The sequence below is a fragment of the Lithobates pipiens genome, unplaced genomic scaffold (assembly GCF_037356315.1).
Source record: "Lithobates pipiens isolate NorthernLeopardFrog02 unplaced genomic scaffold, aLitPip1_a1.2 Scaffold_25, whole genome shotgun sequence".
NCBI classification, from domain to species: Eukaryota; Metazoa; Chordata; class Amphibia; order Anura; family Ranidae; genus Lithobates; species Lithobates pipiens.
Genome location: NW_027507787.1, coordinates 244,638,062 through 244,655,114, shown reverse-complemented (window position 1 = coordinate 244,655,114; position 17,053 = coordinate 244,638,062). Strand labels below are relative to the sequence as shown.

Sequence of the window (17,053 nt, the reverse complement as noted above, 5' to 3'; positions counted from 1 at the left end):
GGTGTGCAAGAAGCTGTGGCAAGGGTGGAAGGTAGGGTAGATTTGTTCAAGTGGGCTAGGGAGGGTTGGGTAGAGAGCTGGGACAGCGGCTATGGAGGGTTGGATAGAGAGCTGGGTCAGTGGCTAGGGAGGGTTGGATAGAGAACTGAGACAGCGGCTAGGGAGTGTACGATAGAGAGCTGGGTCAGCGGCTAGGGAGGGTTGGATAGAGAACTGGGACAGCGGCTAGGGAGGGTACGATAGAGAGATGGGTCAGCGGCTAGGGAGGGTTGGATAGAGAGCTGGGTCGGCGGCTAGGGATGGTTGGATAGAGAGCTGGGTCGGCTGCTAGGGAGGGTTGGATAGAGAACTGGGTCAGTGGCTAGAGAGGGTTGGATAGAGTGCTGGGACAGCGGCTAGGGAGGGTTGGACAGAGAGCTGGGACAGGGGCTAGGGAGTGTTGGATAAAGAGCTGGAACAGGGGCTAGGAAGGGTTGGATAGAGAGCTGGGACAGGGGCTAGGGAGTGTTGGATAGAGAACAAGGACAGCGGCTATGGAGGGTTGGATAGAGAGCTGGGTCAGCAGCTAGGGAGGGTTGGATAGAGAGCTGGGTCAGTGGCTAGGGAGGGTTGGATAGAGAACTGGGACAGCGGCTAGGGAGGGTTGAACAGAGAGCTGGGTCAGCGGCTAGGGAGGGTACGATAGAGAGCTGGGACAGCGGCTAGGGAGGGTTGGATAGAGAACTGGGTCAGCAGCTAGGGAGGGTTGGATAGAGAACTGGGTCAGCAGCTAGGGAGGGTTGGATAGAGAACTGGGCCAGCAGCTAGGGAGGGTTGGATAGAGAGCTGGGACAGCGGCTAGGGAGGGTTGGATAGAGAACTGGGTCAGCGGCTAGGGAGGGTTGGATAGAGAACTGGGTCAGCAGCTAGGGAGGGTTGGATAGAGAACTGGGTCAGCAGCTAGGGAGGGTTGGATAGAGAACTGGGTCAGCAGCTAGGGAGGGTTGGATAGAGAGCTGGGTCGGCTGCTAGGGAGGGTTGGATAGAGAGCTGGGACAGCGGCTAGGGAGGGTTGGATAGAGAACTGGGTCAGCGGCTAGGGAGGGTTGGATAGAGAACTGGGTCAGCAGCTAGGGAGGGTTGGATAGAGAGCTGAGTCGGCTGCTAGGGAGGGTTGGATAGAGAGCTGGGTCGGCTGCTAGGGAGGGTTGGATAGAGAGCTGGGTCGGCTGCTAGGGAGGGTTGGATAGAGAGCTGGTTCAGCGGCTAGGGAGGGTTGGATAGAGAACTGGGACAGCGGCTAGGGAGGGTTGGATAGGGAGCTGGGTCAGCGGCTAGGGAGGGTTGGATAGAGAGCTGGGTCAGCGGCTAGGGAGGGTTGGATAGAGAACTGGGTCAGCGGCTAGGGAGGGTTGGATAGAGAACTGGGTCAGCAGCTAGGGAGGGTTGGATAGAGAGCTGAGTCGGCTGCTAGGGAGGGTTGGATAGAGAGCTGGGTCAGCGGCTAGGGATGGTTGGATAGAGAGCTGGGTCAGTGGCTAGGGAGGGTTGGATAGAGAACTGGGACAGCGGCTAGGGAGGGTTGAATAGGGAGCTGGGTCAGCGGCTAGGGAGGGTTGGATAGGGAGCTGGGTCAGCGGCTAGGGAGGGTTGGATAGAGAACTGGGTCAGCAGCTAGGGAGGGTTGGATAGAGAACTGGGTCAGCGGCTAGGGAGGGTTGGATAGAGAGCTGGGTCAGCAGCTAGGGAGGGTTGGATAGAGAGCTGGGTCAGCGGCTAGGGAGGGTTGGATAGAGAGCTGGGTCAGCGGCTAGGGAGGGTTGGATAGAGAGCTGGGAGAGTGCTAAGGTGAGTTGGTTCCTGATTTTTTTTTTTCTATTGTCCTCTGAAGTGGAACTAATCTTACAAATAACGAAGTGCGAAGTGGGAGTTCTGCCATAATTATGTACAAGCTCTTGCCCAGGCATTACTGGCAAACAACTGATGAACAATATGCCTCATGCATGAGTATGGTGGTCTACCACAATATCTTCTTATACATCTGTATCCTGGCTCCAGATGCAAAGGCACCACACCTTGCTGCCGTCTCAGGACTGTGGAAGTCCAACACCACACTGAGAAAACACTAATAAGAATGCGCACCAGCCTAGCGCATTTTTACCTCAAGACCATTTATATATAAAAATAAACCATTTATCTACTTACACAACATACAACAAAGATCAACAGGAAAATGTGGTTGCACAATCTACTCCGCGTGCTACTGGAGCTTGGGAGGATGTGACCTGGATTCTACTGGCTTATGTGCTTTGAGTGTGGTACCCTCTTTTTGAGAGCCAAAACCTTTTGGCTCCTTACAGCTGAATTCATATATATATTAAATCAGGGGAAAACCGTGGGTGCATGTTATACGCCAATCCCCGCTGTCTGTGAGAGCAAGAGGAGCGCCGCCGAAATTGACCGAGCCAAGCCGAGTGTACTGTGTACTTGGCTAGGCTCAGCTCCGCTAACAATCATGTCCAGTCCCGCCTCCTAGCCTTTACGTCCCGCCATTGGACCGGTGTTGTGTCCATCATAGGAGCCGAGCCAAGGGGCGGGACAGAGGCGTGACTGCGAGCAGAGCCGAGTAGCCGAGTATACAAGTACATAGTACACTCGGCTCGGTCTATGTGGGCGGTGCTCCTCTTGCCCTCAGAGACAGCGGAGAGGAGCCGTTCTGCAAACCAAAAACCAAACGTGCTGCAATTTTGGCCAAGGCTGCAGATGCACACTGTGCAAGGCCGCATTGATGGGCATTTAAAATGTAAGTTTTTTTTTTTCTCAAACTTCCCTCCTAAACTTGGGGTGCGTGTCATACGCCGATAAATACTGTATATTATATAGAGTTGAGACTGCGAGCCAGGCCTTCTCGTCCACAGTGCCTGACCTCACAAATGCTCTTCTGGAAGAATGGTCAAACATTCCCATAGACACCCTCCTAAACCTTGTGGACGGCCTTCCCAGAAGAGTTGAAGCTGTTATAGATGCAATGGGTGGGCCAACTCAATATTGAACCCTATGGACTAAGACTAGGATGGCCATTAAAAGTTCATGTGTGTGTAAAGGCAGGCGCCCCAATACTCTTGTTAATATAGTGTATGTATATATATATATATATATATATATATGACTGAGCCTAGCCGTGCCGCCCCACTGCAGTATATATGTAGGAATGGGGCGGCAAGTGGAAAGTTCACAACTAATTATTGTTGTGACACTTGTTTGGTCCCATCATATTACTACACCTGGTATCTTTGAGAGCTATGTCATTGAAGTTGATGAGTTCTGCTCACTGTTGAGATTGATATTACCCGTGTCGATGACAGTAGCATTGTCCCCCGAGTCAGGATCGGAGTTGTATCATGTATACTTCCATAGCCACTGAAACCAGAGCATATAAATATTGTAACCTGTCTGAACACAACGATCGTCTTCATATACAAACAATAATGGTGATTATCCCAACCAAGTACTGGCAGTACTTTTCCTATATCACAATTCATATTATTATCTCCTTCTGACCCGGAACTCGGGGAGCACATTAGAACCTCTTTATATGCAGAGAGAACGTAGACTTACATTGCACTGCTTTGTGGTGTTAATGACGTGTAGTTTTGCATTACCTAATTGCGAACGAATACTCAGGCAGGTATACCGGAAAACGTTACTGCGGTTTTCAATTTGGGATTTTTTTTTCCCTATTGTATATAAATGTGATAATATCTACTTGTTCTTATAATTATATTATGCAGACTTGTATTGTATTATTGTGGGTGGAATTGGAATCTGTCAGGGCTGGGCTCAGCCCTTCCTTCTCTGAGAGGGCCACTCAGCTGTCAGCCAATTGCCAGCTCCTATCTCTCCACGGTGACTCACTTGTTGATGATATCCTGCTCGTCAGGCCTGCTTACTTAAAGAGGGAGTCCGGCGAAAAAAAAAAAAATAAATAAAGTCAGCAGCTACAAATACTGCAGCTGCTGACTTTTAATAAATGGGCACTTACCTTTCCTGGAGTCCAGCGATGTCGGCAGCCGAGGCCGAGCAATCGCTCGGCTCTCTGCTGCTGCCAGCGCCATTCTCGGTGAGGGAATCAGGAAGTCGTGGCTTCACTTCCCGGTTCCCTACTGCATATGCGCAAGCCGCACAGCGCAATGGGACTGGTCCGTGCTGTCTCTGGAACCCGTGTGTGTCCCAGCAGACAGCGCGCCGGGAGTCTATGCCTGGAAGTGGGTGCAAGTTCCTGTCTTAGACTCTGCACCCCCCTGAAAGGTGCCAAACATGACATCGGAGGGGGGGGGGGGGGGGTTCCGAAAAGCGGAGGTTCTATTTTTATGTGAACCTCCGCTTTAAGCCTTCCAGCCCAGATCGCTGCCTTCGCCTTGGTCAGCATCACAGAGACTTTCTCCTGCGCTCCTGTTAAAGACTTGCTTGGCTGACATTCCTTCTGGCTCCAGATCCTGCTTGCTGTTCCACTACGCTGGTTCCTGGCTTCCTGACTTTCTGGCTTGTCTGAATATCCGTTCCAGTTACCGAACATTGGCTATGCTTTGACTAAGTTTGTTCTATTTACTTTTATTATTAAACAAGTGTGATTTAACTGTACTTCTGTCTCGGTCTGATTCATGGTTTCTGACAGAATCTTATTTTTGTGCAGTTGGGTAAAGAATATCTATAGCACGTTGTTGAAAGAGTAGGCTGGAACTTGTGTTTACACCAGTGGCCTCCAAACTGCAGCCTGCAGGCTGGGTGTGACCCTTTGCTTGCCTTTATGCCCCCCCCCCCCCCCCCACTATTCATCCTACTGATACCAAAGATGAGGCCCAATCCATTCGGGCCACCAACTAAGGGGTACTATTCTTCCCACTATTACCAATAATGGTGCAATATTCCTCCCACTGACACCAATGACAGGGCACTATTCCACCCACTGACACCAATGATGGGGCACTATCCCACCCACTGACACCAATGATGAGGCACTATTCCACCCACTGACACCAATGATGGGACACTATTCCTCTGACTGACACCAATGATGGGACACTATTCCACCCACTGACACCAATGATGGGACACTATTCCTCCCACAAGACACAAATGATGGGACACTATTCTTCCCACAAGACACAGATGATGGGACACCATTCCTCCCACTGATACCAATGATGGGACACCATTCCTCCCACAAGACACAAATGATGGGACATTATTCCTCCCACAAGATACAAATGATGGGACACTATTCCTCCCACAAGACACAAATGATGGGACACTATTCCTCCCACAAGATACAAATGATGGGACACTATTCCTCTCACAAGATACAAATGATGGGACACTTCCTCCCACAAGACACAAATGATGGGACATTATTCCTCCCACAAGATACAAATGATGGGACACTATTCCTCCCACAAGATACAAATGATGGGGCACTATTCCTCCCACAAGACACAAATGATGGGGCACTATTCCTCCCACAAGACACAAATGATGGGACATTATTCCTCCCACAAGATACAAATGATGGGACACTATTCCTCCCACAAGATACAAATGATGGGGCACTATTCCTCCCACAAGACACAAATGATGGGACACTATTCCTCCCACAAGACACAAATGATGGGACACTATTCCTCCCACAAGATACAAATGATGGGACACTATTCCTCCCACTGACACCAATGATGGGAGACTATTCCTCCCACAAGACACAAATGATGGGGCACTATTACTCCCACAAGACACAAATGATGGGGCACTATTCCTCCTCTTACTGACCAAAGGGGCTTTGTATATTTTTTACTCCCAGTGAGCACCAAGCACAAAGCATTTTCTACTTCCACTGGCCACAGTCCACTCCCCAAAATCTGAAGGATAGTAATTTAACCCTTTGTTTAGAAAGTTTGAAGATCCCCGGTACCTCAGAACCATTGGTTGGTATACAGAAAATTAACCACCCGATTTTGTTTGCTTTCATTACACGGCGTGTGGAGTGCTGCAAATTCAGAGCAGTTTTCAGAGCTTGTCTAATGCCTCTCAATGCGTAATCAATTACTCGTACCCTCTGAAGACTGGAGGCTGCTGGATGCTTGATAACCAAATGAGTTCTGCTGGTGACTGTAAATGAATGACTGCAATACTTCACAACTAAGCAGACGGGTGCTTTAAGGTTTTTTTTTTTCTAACAAAATGCAAATAGGAATGCAAAATGCTGCATAAAAGTAACAATATCATATTTATTTATATCTGTCAATGCAATGCCTTGCGGAGATAATGGATTTAATTGACCTCAGCTGAAATGTAAGCTACGATTTGTAAAATGCAGCAACAGATTTGTAATGGCTCATATAACCAAGTGCTGGCGGCAACCTCAGGAGAGCCATAAGGGATTGTCAGGGTGCAGAATCAACTCTGACAGAATCTCTAGGATTTTTCATTTTACTGCTCCTGTGCATTGAGGCATTCCTGCAAATACGCTCATTCAGCATCAAATGATAGAGAGCTCTTAGCCCTTGTACACACGGTCGGAGATTCCGACAACCAAATCCGTCGGATTTTGTCCGTCGGATCTTGTCCGAAACTGTTGCATACACACAGTCGGACAAAGTTGTCGAAAAATCCGATCTTTCAGAACGTGATGACGTTATTTCGTTACGACCGGACTACGTTCAGGCTAGTAGCCAATAGCTTTGATGTAGGAATTTGATCTGAGCATGCGTGGCACTTTGTCCGATCGGAATTCTCGACACATGATCGGAGTATGTCCGATCGGAGCATTTTGACGGAAAATATTTCCAGCAAGTTGGAAAATTTGGTCCGACGGATATTCCGACGGAAACAGTCCGATGCAGACCACACACAGTCGAATTATCCGACAAAACGGTCCGATGGGACACATTCCGACGGAATCTCCGACCGTGTGTACAAGGGCTAAGGTTTAGGGATGCTCCCGTTCTCAAAGGTGCCAAAAAGGAACGCCCCAGGTAGAGGAGAAGGCAAAAGCAACGAAAAGTGGCCATTCCCTTTGCCTCACCTTTCAGTGGGCTTTCCATTTCAAAGTGTCTGAAATAAAAAAAACGGTTCATGGTGCCCCCTAACCACCGACCAGTTGCCAGATGTGATTTTTTCATAAAGACGTATTAAGAGAAATTAGAAATTGGTTGCGGTTTTGAAAAGAGATTGTCCATACACAAAGAACACCACGTCCTGACAGGTAAAGAATACTTAGAGAGGAAGCAAGAACAATCTATGATTCATTTAAAGAGGAGAACATCCTGAAAATTCACCTAGGTACAGTAGATGCAGGTTCGCTGTGTGTTACCTATGGCTGAACTCTGCCTCATGTACACTATATTACCAAAAGTATTGGTACGCCTGCCTTTACATCATGGGTGCTCAACCTGTGGTCCTCCAGCTGTTGAACTGCAAGTCCCATGAGGCATTGCAAGGCTGACAGGTAAAAAGCATGACTTCTAAATGCAGAGGCATGATGGGACTCGTAGTTTCACAACAGCTGGAGGGCCACAGGTTGAGCACCCATGCTTTACATGAACTTGAACTTACATTTTTCCCAGTCTTAGCCCGTAGGGTTCAATATTGAGTAGGGTCACCCTTTGCAGCTATAACAGCTTCAACTCTTCTGGGAAGGCCGTCCACAAGGTTTACGAGTGTGTCTATGGGGATGTTTGACCATTCTTCCAGAAGGAAGAGAGATAGCAATATTGGAAGCCATGCACCCTTTCAGCCTCGGCTAGGCTTAGTTGAGTCACCCTGGGAGCCATTTGGACCTGTCCAGCAGTCACCACATGAGGTACAGGATCTTTACACATGGGACTGGGTGAGTAGCTTCAAGTACTACACCCCAGAGCCTATAGAAGTGAAGCAGCCAGGTGCAATATTCAGATAACCATCTACAGCAGGGGTCTCTAAGTGGCGGCCCTCGAGCTGTTACAAAACTACAAGTCCCATCATGCCTCTGCCTGTGGGAGTCATGCTTGTAATTGTTAGCCCTACAATGCCTCATGGGACTTGTAGTTTTGCAACAGCTGGAGGGCCACCAGTTTGAGACCCCTGATCTACAGGGAGACAGCTGAGAACCATCGCCTAGAGACGATTCAGTTCGCATTGTGCGCTATACAAGTATTTCATTCATTCATTCAACCATCGAGATACCGCATAGCTACCCTACACCTCTTACTCAGGGATTCTAAGGAGAAGCCAGGTGCCTTGGCAGTTTCCTCAGAAGTAAATCACCTGCATTCAGTGTTCTTGAACCAATTTCTTTACCTGTCAAGCTGATCTGTACACGCTACGCAAGGACAGCCACATGAGATTTTGGTAGCACAGTTTCAAGTTCTCAAGTCACACCCAACCAGGGCCAGCACTACCTATAGGCAAGGTAGGCGTCGGCCTAGAGTGCACATTAGTCATCAGTGGCTGAACCCGCCCCCCCCCCCCCCCCCGAGAAGAGTTATGTTCGTGAAAAAAACTAGAAGCTTTGCTCACATCCCCATCCAGTCCGCAATTTCAGATGGACAGGAACAAGGCAGGCTCCTGTGTCAATCCAGCCGCTGTCACTCATCCACCTGCTCCTCCCTCCTCTCTTCAGGCCGATTGGTGCATTCCACATCTTGGCTCGGGTGGGGGGGCAAGGCAGTCTGCTGAGGTCTCAGGCGGGGCGATCCACCAAAAGGCTTGGCTCAGTGTCAGGGCTGGGCTCAGCCCTTCCTTCTCTGAGCAGGCCGCTCAGCTGTTAGCCAATTGCCAGCTCCTGTCTCTCCACAGTTACTCAGCTGTTGATGATATCCTGCTCGTCAGTCCTGCCTACTTAAGCGGTCCAGTCCAGAGGATCTCTGCCTTCGCCTTGGTCAACATCACAGAGACTAATGACCTGCATTCCTGTTAAAGACTTGCTTGGCTGACATCCCTTCTGGCTCCAGATCCTGCTTGCTTTTTTACTACGCCTACCTCTGGCTCACTGACGTTTGGCTTGTCTGACTATCCATTCCAGTTCCTGAACTCTGGCTATGTTTTGACTACGTTTGTTCTATTAATTGTATTATTCAACAAGTGTGATTTAACTGTACTTCTGTCTCACTCTGATTTCATGGTTTCTGACACTCGACTCAGGGAGCAGTCCACTGAAGGACTCGGCTTGGGTGGGCGGTCCACTGACAGGCTCGCCTCGGCTCAGTATGTGGGGTGGTCCACTGAAGGGCTCGGCTCGGGGGACGGGGAGGTCTGCTGACCCAGTGCACATAAAGGCGTTCCACAAATTTAAAACATACTGCAAGGAGGGGGAGTGGAAGGAGAAGAGGATTCCTGCCCACAGTGCCCTGGACTGCATCAGAAACTTTAGGTCAGTGCATGACAGCTACATGCCACAAACAGACTGCCCTGCCATCTGCTGAAAAGAATCTGCAGGGGACACTGATGTAAGAGTGGAGTAGGGACCCTAAAATAAGGGGCACACCCTACATCAGAGTATCCCTTTACACCACAGTCCACAGTTCCTCTTTAAATTAGAGTCTGCAGAGTTCCCCCTTGCCCTGCCCTTACAGTGTGAACTATGATGCTGCAGCCTGTGATGTAAAGGGGAACTCTGTGGATCAGAATGTAAGAGGGAACGCTGCAGACTCTGATGTAAGGGGACTTTGATGATCAGAGACCACCTTACATCAGAGTTACCCTTTACATGTCTATACACTACCCTAGCCTGTCTATATATCTGCGAACTACGGCTGGTGTGAAGAAGCGAGCCAGTGCCGCCACTATTTGTCTTCAGGCCGGGTCCAGAGGTGCAAGCCTGCGGACCACAGCTGAAGAAATAGGTGGGGATGCACTGCAAAAATCTCCACCCCCCCCCCCCCCCCCACACACACACATACATGGGCAGGGCAAAGGGAGGTGGAGTCAGGGGCAGAGCCAATGGGGGTACAAAATGAGGTTTTCCCTAGGGTGTCAAAAAATCCTTGCACCAGCCGTGCACTCAACTACAGTTCTTGGCATCCCATATCTTCTAATCCCCATCCAAGATTGTTCCCTAATAAACTAAACACAAAACAAAAATACCCTGGACTGGTTTTTGACTAAGTAAATGCCTGAAAATTCATGTCTCCTGGCTGTGCTTTGCAAAGGGAGACCCAAAAATCCAATAGCCCTTGAGGAGGTAGCGCTACATCTACTTATGTAGGAGAACCTACGGTCAGAATTTAATGGACAATTGTCTTGTCAATGTAACTTTTCCTTTCTTTACGTCACAAAACAATGCTTGGTGTTCTCCGAGTGGAAATACTTTACCGTTTTGTATTTGTGCTGGCAGGGAGACGTTACAGAATATGTTCTGGCCAATTGATGGATTTCACTTAGGTGCCAGAATAACAAGTGTGTTCACACAGTTAGATGAAGAGGTTTTCAGAGCTAGAAATGAACTTTGGCAGAGAAAGTAATTCTTGATCTATACAGTCCTTTTATTCAATGGACACGATCTGCCAAAAGGAAAGAATACAGCCAAAATTCAAAGCCTGTGAAAGTCAAGGCAGTTTATCAAGATCGCTGCAAATGGTAATGTACTGTTAGAGCAGTCAATAAATTCTTCATGCCGATAAATCAGTCGCGGCGTCATTGTTCATCATGGATGGCTGCAAGGTTGTCCACAAATTAAAGAAACACACTTTTACCAGTGTATGGAATTATCAAACTCTAATTGAAGCAGAAATGCGCGCAAAGATATTGCATTTTTTTGTGGTGTACGAGGGTTAATACCCAACTATACCAATTATGATGATGGGCTAAGTCACTGAAAACTATGGCAAGTGTTAAACCCATCTGACATTTCAGCTTATATCTGGGCAGCGTTAACCGCCAAGCCACCCATTATATTTTAAAAAAGAAACAAAATTACCAAATACTTACCTGAATCCTCAATCGTATGATGTGCCTGGTCCCAAGTCTTGTTTCTTCTGCACTGCAAAGTCAAAGGGACCTTCTTCAGGTACCCCCTTCACTACTTGGTAGACACACGCCAGAAATTTTCATTTCATTTAATTTTGGGCACATTTGTTCATTGAAGAATTTCATTTCTTTATATTTGTTATGTTGAACTGATTTGTTTTCGAGAATGAGTTTCGTACCTTCGGCATTCGTTTCGTATATTTGTTGCTACGGGTGGATTGGAAAAATTTTGCAGTTTTTCCATCAGACTGCCATATACAGTGGTGTGAAAAAGTGTTTGCCCCCTTCCTCATTTCCTGTTCCTTTGCATGTTTGTCACACTTAAGTGTTTCGGAACATCAAACCAATTTAAAAAATAGTCAAGGACAACGCAAGTAAACACAAAATGCAATTTGTAAATGAAGGTGTTTATTATTAAAGGTGAAAAAAAATCCAAACCATCATGGCCATGTGTGAAAAAGTGATTGCCCCCCCTTGTTAAAACATACTATAACTGTGGTTGTCCACACCTGAGTTCAATTTCTCTAGCCACACCCAGGCCTGATTATTGCCACACCTGTTCACAATCAAGGCATCACTTAAATAGGAGCTGCTTGACACAGTAAGGTCCACCAGAAGATCCTTAAAAGCTACACATCATGCCGAGACCCAAAGAAATTCAGGAACAATTGAGGAAGAAAGTAATTGAGATCTATCAGTCTGGAAAGGGTTATAAAGCCATTTCCAAAGCTTTGGGAATCCAGCGAACCACAGTGAGAGCCATTATCCACAAATGGCGAAGACATGGAACAGTGGTGAACCTTCCCAGGAGTGGCCGGCCGCCCAAAATTACCCCAAGAGCGCAGCGACGACTCATCCAAGAGGTCACAAAAGACCCCACAACAACGTCCAAGGAACTGCAGGCCTCACTTGCCTCAGTTAAGGTCAGCGTTCATGCCTCCACCATCAGGAAAAGACTGGGCAAAAATGGCCTGCATGGCAGAGTTCCAAGGAGAAAACCACTGCTGAGCAAAAAGAACATCAAAGCTCGTCTCAATTTCTCCACAACACATCTTGATGATCCCCAAGACTTTTGGGACAACATTCTGTGGACCGATGAGACAAAAGTGGAACTCTTTGGAAGGTGTGTGTCCAAGTATATCTGGCGTAGAAGGAACACTTCCTTTTTATAAAAAGAACATTATACCAACAGTAAAATATGGGGGTGGTAGTGTGATGGTCTGGGACTGTTTTGCTGCTTCAGGACCTGGAAGACTTGCCGTGATAAAAAGAACTATGAATTCTGCTGTCTACCAAGAGATCCTGAAGGAGAATGTCCGACCATCTGTTCGTGTACTCAAGCTGAAACGAACTTGGGTTCTGCAGCAGGACAATGATCCTAAACACACCAGCAAGTCCACCACCGAATGGCTGAAGAAAAACAAAATGAAGACTTTGGAGTGGCCTAGCCAAAGTCCTGACCTGAATCTTATTGAGATGTTGTGGTATGACCTTAAAAAGGCCGTTCATGCTCGAAAACCCTCTAATGTAACTGAATTAGGACAATTCTGCAAAGATGAGTGGGCCAAAATTCCTCCAGGACGCTGTAAAAGCCTCATTGCACGTTATCGCAAACGCTTGGTTGCAGTTGTTGCTGCTAAGGGTGGCCCAACCAGTTATTAGGTTTAGGGGGCAATCACTTTTTCACACAGGGCCATGATGGTTTGGATTTTTTTTCACCTTTAATAATAAACACCTTCATTTACAAATTGCATTTTGTGTTTACTTGTATTGTCCTTGACTATTGTTTAACCACTTGACCACTGGGCACTTAAACACCCTTAATAACCAGACCAATTTTCAGCTTTCGGTGCTCTCGCATTTTGAATGACAATTACTCAGTCATGCAACACTGGACCTATATGAAATTTTTGTCCTTTTTTTCACACAAATAGAGCTTTCTTTTGGTGGTATTTAATCACCGCTGGGTTTTTTATTTTTTGTGCTATAAAGGAAAAAATACCGAAAATTCTGTAAAAAAATGAAATTTTCTTTGTTTCTGTTAGAAAATTTAGCAGATTAGTAATTTTTTCTTCATAAATTTTGGCCAAAATTTATACTACTACATATCTTTGGTAAAAATAAGTACAAATTGGTGGATATTATTTGGTCTTTGTGAAAGTTATAGAGTCCACAAGCTATGGTGCCAATATCTGAAAATTGATCACACCTGAAGTACTGACGGCCTATTTCAATTCTTGAGACCCTAACAAGCCAGAAAAGTACAAATACCCCCCAAATTACCCCTTTTTGGAAAGAAGACATTCCAAGGTATTTAGTAAGAGGCATGATGAGTTTTTTGAAGTTGTCATTTTTTCCCACAATTCTTTGCAAAATCAAGATTTTTTTTACTTTTTTTTTTTTTCACAAAATTGTCATATTATCAGGTTATTTCTCACACACAGCATATGCATACCACAAATTACACCCCAAAACACATTCTGCTATTACTCCCGAGTATGGCGATACCACATGTGTGAGACTTTTACACAGTGTGGCCACATACAGAGGCCCAACATGCAGGGAGCGCCATCAGGTGTTCTGGAGCACCCAGGACAATTCTGACATTTCTCTCCTACATGTAAAAATCATCATTTATTTGCTAGAAAATTACATAGAACTCCAAAACATTATATATGTTTTTTTAGCAAACACCCTGGAGAATACAATGGTGGTCTTTGCAACTTTTTATCTCGCACGGTATTTGCGCAGTAATTTTTCGAATGCTTTTTTTTGAAAAAAAAAACAGTTTTGGGCTTAAAAAAAAAAAAAAAACAGTAAAGTTAGCCCAATTTTTCCATAATGTGAAAGATGAAGTTACGCTGAGTAAATAGATACCTAATATGTGACTCTTCAAAATTGAACACACTCGTGGAATGGCGCCAAACGTCGCTACTTAAAAATCCCCATAGGCGACAATTAAATTTTTTTTTTACTGGTTATATGTTTTGAGTTACAGAGGAGGTCTAGGGCTAGAATTATTGCTCTCGCTCTAACGTTCGCAGCGATACCTCACATGTGTGGTTTGAACACCGTTTTCATATGTGGGCGGGACTTACGTATGCGTTCGCTTCTGCATGCGAGCACATGGGGACAGGGGCGCTTTAAAAAAAAAAAACATTTTTTTTATTGTTCATTTTACTTTATTTATTTTAGTTTGACATTTTTTCCCCCAAAAATAATTTTTTTGATCACTTTTATTCCTATTACAAGGAATGTAAACATCCCTTGTAATAGGAATATGGCATGACAGGTCCTCTTTACAGTGAGATGTGGGGTCAATGAGACCCCGCATCTCACCTCTAAGCTGGGAAGCCTGAAAAAAAAAAAAAAAAAGAAGATTCTGTCTTTGATCGTATTAGTGATTCGATAGAAGCACCGGAGGGCGGCGGGAGGGGGGGGGATGTCTATGGCTGGGTATTGCAGGGTATCACCGACTATGGCTGGGTATCTCAGAGTATGGCGTTGCAGAGTATTGCATTGCAGGGTATTGGCGGGTGTTGCAGAGCATTGCAGAGTGTTGCAGGGTATTGGCGGGTGTTGCAGAGCATTGCAGAGTGTTGCAGGGTATTGGCGGGTGTTGCAGAGCATTGCAGAGTGTTGCAGGGTATTGGCGGGTGTTGCAGGGTATTGGCGGGTGTTGCAGGGTATTGCAGAGTGTTGCAGGGTATTGCAGAGTGTTGCAGGGTATTGCAAAGCGTTGCAGAGTGTTGCAGAGTATTGCAGAGTGTTGCAGGGTATTGCAGAGTGTTGCAAGGTGTTGCGGAGTGTTGCAGGGCATTGCAGAGTGTTGCAGGGCGTTGCGGAGTGTTGCAGGGCATTGCAGAGTGTTGCAGGGCGTTGCGGAGTGTTGCAGGGCATTGCGGAGTGTTGCGGAGTGTTGCAGGGCGTTGCGGAGTGTTGCAGGGCGTTGCAGGGTATTGCAGAGTGTTGCAGGGTATTGCAAGGTGTTGCGGAGTGTTGCAGGGTATTGCAGAGTGTTGCAGGGTATTGCAGAGTGTTGCAGGGTATTGCAGAGTGTTGCAAGGTGTTGCGGAGTGTTGCAGGGTATTGCGGAGTGTTGCAAGGTGTTGCGGAGTGTTGCAGGGTATTGCAGAGTGTTGCAAGGTGTTGCGGAGTGTTGCAGGGTATTGCAGAGTGTTGCAGGGTATTGCGGAGTGTTGCGGAGTGTTGCAAGGTGTTGCAAGGTGTTGCGGAGCGTTGCAAGGTGTTGCGGAGCGTTGCAGGGTATTGCGGAGCGTTGCAGGGCAATGCAGAGTGTTGCAGGGCAATGCAGAGTGTTGCAGGGCAATGCAGAGTGTTGCAGGGCAATGCAGAGTGTTGCAGGGTAATGCAGAGTGCTGCAGGGTAATGCAGAGTGTTGCAGGGTAATGCAGAGTAATGGGGGTATTGCAGAGTAATGGGGGTATTGCAGAGTAATGCAGAGTAATGGGGGTATTGCAGAGTAATGGCAGGGTATTGCAGAGTGTTGGCAGGGAATTGAGGGGTTAATTTTCGGTGCGCAGCGATGTGGGCACTGCAGATGCAGCCCACATCGCTGCTGACACCGATCTCTTCCCCCTCCGCTGTACCGATCGGTACAGAGAGGGGGAGGGAGGAACCGGCGTCATAACATGACGCCGGTTTGTTTACAAGTGATCACTCCGTCATTTGACGGAGCGATCACGTGGTAAACGGCCGCGCTGAGCGGGCGTTTACCGTGATTCGTGATGCGCCGGGTCCTGTGGACCCAGCGGTCACGGATGCTCTCGAGTGCGCGCCCCAGGGGGCGCGCGAGAGCAGAATTCTGGGAGGCAGTTAATTAACGGCCTCTCAGAGTTAAACAACCGCCCTGAAGCCGTTAATCGGCAATGGGCGGTTGTTAAGTGGTTAAATTGGTTTGATGTTCCGAAACACTTAAGTGTGACAAACATGCAAAGGAACAGGAAATGAGGAAGGGGGCAAACACTTTTTCACACCACTGTAGTTCATATGTTGTTGAACTGGAAGGACTCAATATTTTCAGATGTTAGTCCAACCCACAAAGGGAAGTCACATAAGCCGATTGGACAATATTGACTGGCGCCATGTGTATCCAAATTAACAAATGGAATGAAATTCTGATCCACTCATTATACGAATTATCAAACAAAAATTCGAAAATTGTATTCAATTTCCCCATGGGTCTGAACTACTATTGCATCATGAGACATCATCCTAATGAAACAAATGCATTCATTTTTTTTCAGATTCATTGACATTCGTTACTATGTCCATTCGGAGATTCGTATACAACCGAATCTCTGAAAATTTAATTTTCGTCCAAAAAATGACATAACGAAGCAAAACGTACATATCTACAATCTGGTGACATGGGAACTTCTCGTTGGGTTCAGTTGTACGTAAAAAGAGGTTTTGAAGGGTACATAAAAATGTTGAGTAGTTGGGAGGGGTGTGGAAGATTTCATTTTGCCCTAAGTTGGTCTTCAAGTAGATACACTCTTGACACTTTCGCATTGTGTCAAAGGCTCCTGTGATTTAATGGGTGGCCAATCACTATCATTGTCAGTCTCACTAGTCAAAAGAAGGGATACACAGAAGGGATAATTTGGATACACATGGCGCCAGTCAATATTGTCCAATCGGCTCATGTGACTTCCCTTGGTGGGACACCTTTCTAAACTATCAGGAAATGTTGAATCATGCTATATTAAATGTAGTTGAAGATCAAGCCAAAGATCAGTAGCAAGTGGTAGCAAAGAGACAGAGACTAGCAGAAGTGGCTCACCCAAGGTGTGGGGTCTAGGCACTAACCGGTATTCCCCAGAGCTTCTGATGGTGGAGAGGGGTCTTTCTGCATGTTAGTACCAGGTCTCAGTCTTCAGGATCGCCCCACCAGGAGGGGAGCAAGACGGGGTCCAGTAGCTGATATAGCAGGCAGGGATCAAGCAGAAATGTAAACAGTAAAAAAGTCAAAGGTCGGTAACAAGTGGTTGCAGGTTGGAATCAAGTGGAAGTGTATTTGAGGAACAATCTAAAGGTCGGTAATGAGTGGTAG

At 46.8% G+C, this 17,053-nt stretch overlaps 1 protein-coding gene and 1 long non-coding RNA gene across 2 annotated transcripts in view; one reads left to right on the top strand and one right to left on the bottom strand.

The window, feature by feature from the left end:
* The window catches only part of LOC143931005 (uncharacterized), a 204,698-nt gene that overhangs the window by 124,378 nt on the left and 63,267 nt on the right, over positions 1 to 17,053 (bottom strand). The gene's annotated exons all lie outside the window — the stretch shown is intronic.
* Positions 1 to 17,053, top strand: part of ZMAT4 (zinc finger matrin-type 4) — a 1,011,964-nt gene that overhangs the window by 945,301 nt on the left and 49,610 nt on the right. The window lies entirely within an intron of this gene.